Here is a 6,000-nt window from a genome sequence, read left to right as displayed (position 1 = left end):
TTCACTAATTCGCACTATATTTAACTTTAACCTATCCAGTTCCCTTTTTTAAATTTTCTAACCTACCTACCCAATTAAGGGCTCTGGCACCGCATGCTCCGATCCGTAGAATGCCAGTTTTGTTTCTTCTGATAATGACGTCCTCCTGAGTAGTCCCCGCCCAGAGATCCGAATTGGGGACTATTTTACCTCCGGAATATTTTACCCAAGAGGATGTCATCATTTAACCATATAGTAAAGCTGCATGCGCTGGGGAAAAATTACAGCTCTTGTTTCCCCTTGCTTTCAACTGTACGCTTATTATGTTGTTTAGTGCATGGGATTGAATTCTGCTGGTGATGTAAAAATCTAGTGTTTTCCCCCTGTTTCTGTCAAGACTGAATGACGTAGCTTGTAACATTCTGCATACTCACATGAGTAGTCACATATTTGATTGTGCAGTTGACTTACCATGTGACTTCATTTGAAGTATAAAAAGATCCACTCATTTTTATGTTACGTGACAACACGTTTCTTCCATTCTGTTGCTTACAGAACAAAATCGAATTCAGTCTGTTCTAGTGTCATTGACACACCACATTTAGATGCTAAGTGATCAAAACTGCATTTTTTAGAAACGACTTTCATTTTCATACTAATACCTGCCCCCCCCCCCCCCCCCCGCCCCCCTCCTGAACCATGGACCTGACCATTGGTGGGAAGGCTTGTGTGCCTCAGCCATACAGGTAGCCTATCGTAGTTGCAACCACAACGGTTGGGTATTTGTTGAGATGTCAGACAAAAGTGTGGTTTCTGAAGAGGGGCAGCAGCCTTTTCAGTAGTTGCAGCGGCAACTGTCTGGCTGATCAACTGATCTGGCCTTGTAACATTAACCAAAATGGCCTTGTTCCTGAGGAACAGCTCTGTTATATGTAAATAACATTGAGTATTGCAGTACATATTTCTATTACATCAATAAGAAAGTCCTAGAATCTTTTACAACCACAAAGATGTATGAAAAAATATAAGAACATAGCAGGATGCGATCCTACTTCTTTCCACATCGTAATTCCAAATCTGTAACCATTACACCACAATGACACAACAGTGTCCAGAATCAGATTTTCACTCTGCAGTGGAGTGTGCATTGATATGAAACTTTCTGGCAGATTAAAACTGTGTGCCGGATGGAGACTCGAAGTCAGGACCTTTGCCTTTCGCGGGCAAGTGCTCTACCAACTGAGTTACCCAAGCACAACTCATGCTCCGTCCTCACAGCTTTACTTCCACCAGTACCTCATCTCCTACTTTCCAGACTTCACAGAAGCGGCCCTGCACTTCCACTTGTCCGCAAAAGGCAAAGGTCCCGAGTTCGAGTCTCAGTCCGGCAAACAGTTTTAATCTGCCAGGAAGTTTCATATCAGCGCACACTCTGCTGCAGAGTGAAAATCTCATTCTGGAATCATCCCCCAGGCTGTGGCTAAGCCATGTCTTCACAATATCCTTTCTTCCAGGAGTGCTAGTTCTGCAAGGTTCGCAGGAGAGCTTCTGTGAAGTTTGGAAAGTAGGAGACGAGGTACTGGTGGAAGTAAAGCTGTGAGGACGGGGCATGAGTCATGCTTGGGTAGCTCAGTTGTTAGAGCACTTGCCCGTGAAAGGCAAAGGTCCCGAGTTTGAGTCTCTGTCCAGCACACAGTTTTAACCTGCCAGGAAGTTTCAACAACAGTGTCATTCACCTTAGGATCTTCTGAAAGCTTTTACCACCAGTGTGGCATAACATGGAAGTTGTAATATGAAAACAACTAATATACGACGCGGCCTCTGCCAAAATCAGCTGTTATCAAGTTTCATGGTAGCACTGAGTGACACGCTGCCAGGGTTGTTTAACCTGCACCACAGAAGTTTCACTGTGTGGGCTTCACACATCCTCCGTAAAGTCCCGATCTCGTTTCACCTATATTTTGGAGCCCAGAAGAAACACATTCAGGCCATAAATTTGCTTCGGACAAAGAAGTGCATGCCTGGGTACAATTACGGTTCTGTAGGCAGCCGAAAACTATTTTCCTCAAAGATACTGGCTTTGCTCACAGTGGGATATATGTATCAACAGTTTTGGGAATTACTTTTGAGATGATAGATTATTTAGTTTTTCCTCTCGGTTTCATTTTCAATTGGCTGTCCCTTATATTTGTGAAAAAATGTTTTAGTCTCCTCTGCTATTTTGCTACCACTTAGGCTTGTTATTGACTTATACCAACCTCACTACTGCGCTTACATAATCTGATGTGGAAGTTCCATCATCATTTGACTGCTTCATCTTATGGCAAGACACTGCCCAAAAACAAAGTATCCATTTTGAAGTGAAGTCGCAGTTACTAACAGCAAACACAACCCTATGATACAACACACAATCACTGACTAAAGGTGGATTTACACACACAAGTGACACAGCAGCACCATGAATGGCCTACGATTCTGCCAACATGGTAAGAAGTAATATTGTCGGAATTTAAATCACAGTGTTCACACTTGTCCATGGCACAATTGTGTAGACTGTGCTCTCACTGTTGAGTACATGTGTGTCGGTCATTCTCTTCAGTTTCATTCAGCATATGCCTTCCTTAGAGTGTTTCCTGATACTGTCATAAAACTCTTAAACACATTTCGACACTCTGTGAAACTGTAACATTAAATTCAAATTGAACAAGACTGCCTCAGAGATTTTTTCCTCCCTTCATTGTTACCGGTTTATCCGTCACAGAGGAAATTAACAGAGTAAAAAGCATTTATAAATCACTACCATCTCAGTCACTGCAGTCATACACATGGTTTCCATTATGTCATTGTAGTTTCCAAATCTCATTAAATCTTGTTCTGCATACAGAATATACTGGCATTAATGCATCCTCAGTTGCCGTTTTATACAAACTATCAAAGACAGTGAACAATACACACAGGACCTGTTTGAGAACATTTTACTATGCAAGCAATGTATCATTAGGTGTCTCCCTCCTTTCTCCCATGAACACTTTCACCTGTGTCAGTTTTCGCTAATAATTGTGATACACACTGTGTACAAGTTTTGCTCTGTGTACCAGCCCCAGCTTGGTGCTCCAAGCGGCCTTTGCTAACTGTTTTGTGTCCTTATAAAAATCTTACAGTTATGGCACCTCTGGCACCCCTCTCAGCTTGGCGTCCTAAGCTATAATAGTGCACAACTAATAAACAGAATTACTTTTCTATGTATTCTGAAATTGTATGTATAAGGGGGGGGGGGGGGGGGGGGGGGGGGGGTAGCAGGGACCATTCCCTTGTGAGTGGTACAGGATAGTGATAAGGCATTTTAACTTATTTCATTCTGTACCCATTGATGTTGACGACTGACGAGCAACTCCTGAAGTTCCCAATAATTGTTATATTGTCTTTGACTGTCATCTAGCATTCACAAAAATACTAGTGTTATATAGGCCAATTACTTTTCATCCATTAACTAAATTTAGCCATTTCTTATATTTAGTGTGATTGTTCAGCCAGCCTGAAGTTAATTACACATTTATAATCAATTTTGCATCTATGCTTCCACAGACAGCACAGTATCGGAACTCATTGTCTAACTGTGTGTGTGTGTGTGTGTGTGTGTGTGTGTTTTATTAGAGTGCAATAAAATCATTCTTTTTTTGCTAGGGGGTGTGTTATCCCTTTAACAGATGTATGGACAGTAGGGGGGGGGGGGAGGGGGGGGGGAACATATCTGTCTTATTTTGCTCTACACAACAACATATTCAACACCAATCAAAATCAAAGTGTACCCCTTGAGTAGATTTACTTGTTGGTGTTAATAAAGTTTTATTGGCTCATGTAAACTGATTACTCTGCATTGAACATATATATTTCCAATGTCTCTGTGCTTTAAGCATACATGTACTTGGGTAAGTCATGTCTACAGCACCAAGAGTGGAACATTATTATGCAATTCACATCTCATATTTGTTAAAACATCAAAATAGAAGAATGGTTCAATTATATTCCTAAAATTTCAGTGAAGGATAGTAATTTAAAACGGGAAGCACAATATTTTATTCTGAAAAAGGGACATGTTTAAGGTCATTTCAATTAAAATTTACATTTTTTCCACAACTTTAACAATTGAACACTGTGTTTAATTAAATTATTTTCACATCACAATTATCTACTGCTTATAAAAAAAGGAGGGAAAGAAAATCCAACATACACCACATGACTATTTTGTGCTTGGCAATTATCTGTACAGGTGCAACAAAACACCACAATAAAATTCTGAGCCAATATGGCTTCTTGTTCAGTCTCTGTAAATATAACTTCCAACATAAAATGATCTATCCACCAATATACATAATTTTTCCTTTACACTTAATTTTCTTACATTAATAAAACACGTTTGACAGTACCCTGATTTCTAAAAGTCACAAGAGGGTTAAATACATTACAAAAATACATTTTCAGTCAAAGTACACATAAAAAATTATTAAAACATATTCCTTAAGTTGGAAAGATATTTCACACATTACATTTACAAAGATATACAGTTTCATCTGTTAATCAAATACGTACACAAATAAGTTAAAAGTGATTCTCTATAAACATTATATTGCGGCATTTCTTTTAAAAATATAGGAAGAGAGAGCACCCTGTAAAATATGTGACTCGAGTGCACAATAATACTAAGAAACGTGGCTGCCACTGATGAAGGGCTTCTTTCCCACAGTAATTTCATAGAAAATCAGATCCTATCAACATATATGAAGAGGAATGAAAAACTGGAAGAGTGTCATTCAAGTTGTACTTGAAGACTACTGTATTCTAAAATGATAATCACAGTTGCCCATCTTTGACTCAATGGTTATGAATACATAAACAAAGCCACCAAACATTTTATTTTGTCACATGAAAAAAAGAAAGAAAAGTGCACAGAGAAGCAATGAAAGTCTACCAAAGTGCAAACTAAATTCTTCTTTTTTAACGTGTTTGCAAGTAGTTTAGGTCTAATTGGAACTTCAGATGACTGTGTAGTTTAAACAAATAGATTTTTTCTTATTGCACTTTTTCTATCTTTCAATATCTTATGAATGTAAAAAGTTTACATTGAAGTTCCTTTCTAATTACAAGAGCTGACTACAAAAATAAAATTTGAAGTTGACCTAGAAAGTCAACTGCAGATAGTGATCACATATTTGTCTAGTGTTTTGTGAACAAGTGTCTTACTTTAAACCACTATTGCTACAAAATACTCATTCCTAGAGGGAGTGAATTTTGAAATACTCTATGGCCCAAATCAAAACTGATGATATGTTTTGGGTGACAGCCAGTCAATGAGGCATCAGATTTAATGACCACATCTCCCTGCTGGTATATTTCACATGAGAATGAAAAGTGTTTTGAACATGGTAAGTGAACTGAAAAAATGACAGTGAAATCCACTACACAGAAAACTATATATGACATAAGAAACAAATACAATCACACGGCAAGTTATACAAAATGAAATTAAATGTGGAAGATGCTCAACAGAACATCACTTTATGAAACGATCACAGGGAGGGAAAGATGTCTCATGGAAGTGCTTGCTGGTGCATATTAGTACAATCTGTTTATCTGTACAATGTACTATAAAAAACAGGATTTTTTAAAAAAATAATTTAGGCCAGTTCATCCTCTCTTCTGCACCTCATTTCCCTGATTATTAAATAAATAAATAAACAATAATTAACACATACACAGAGAAAGATAATCCAAATCTATCCAAGACATACAAAAAAAAAAAAATGCTTTTTACAAGAGTGTCAGGGGAACCTTATGTAGCGATAAATTTGTTTGCATCTAGTTTACACTTTCAAAATATATTTGCAAATGTAGCAGATTCCTAAAATGGCAAATAACACCTGTCTACTGATTCCTCAGTAAGTAAACAATTCATTATTCTTTATGCTGCCGGTAATTCAAAGAAAACAACGAACTCTGGTGACAAATACTAGTCAACTGATT

The sequence above is a fragment of the Schistocerca americana genome, chromosome 2, assembly GCF_021461395.2.
Source record: "Schistocerca americana isolate TAMUIC-IGC-003095 chromosome 2, iqSchAmer2.1, whole genome shotgun sequence".
NCBI classification, from domain to species: domain Eukaryota; kingdom Metazoa; phylum Arthropoda; class Insecta; order Orthoptera; family Acrididae; genus Schistocerca; species Schistocerca americana.
The sequence above is the reverse complement of the archived record's forward strand: the minus strand, read 5'-3'. Positions refer to the sequence as shown.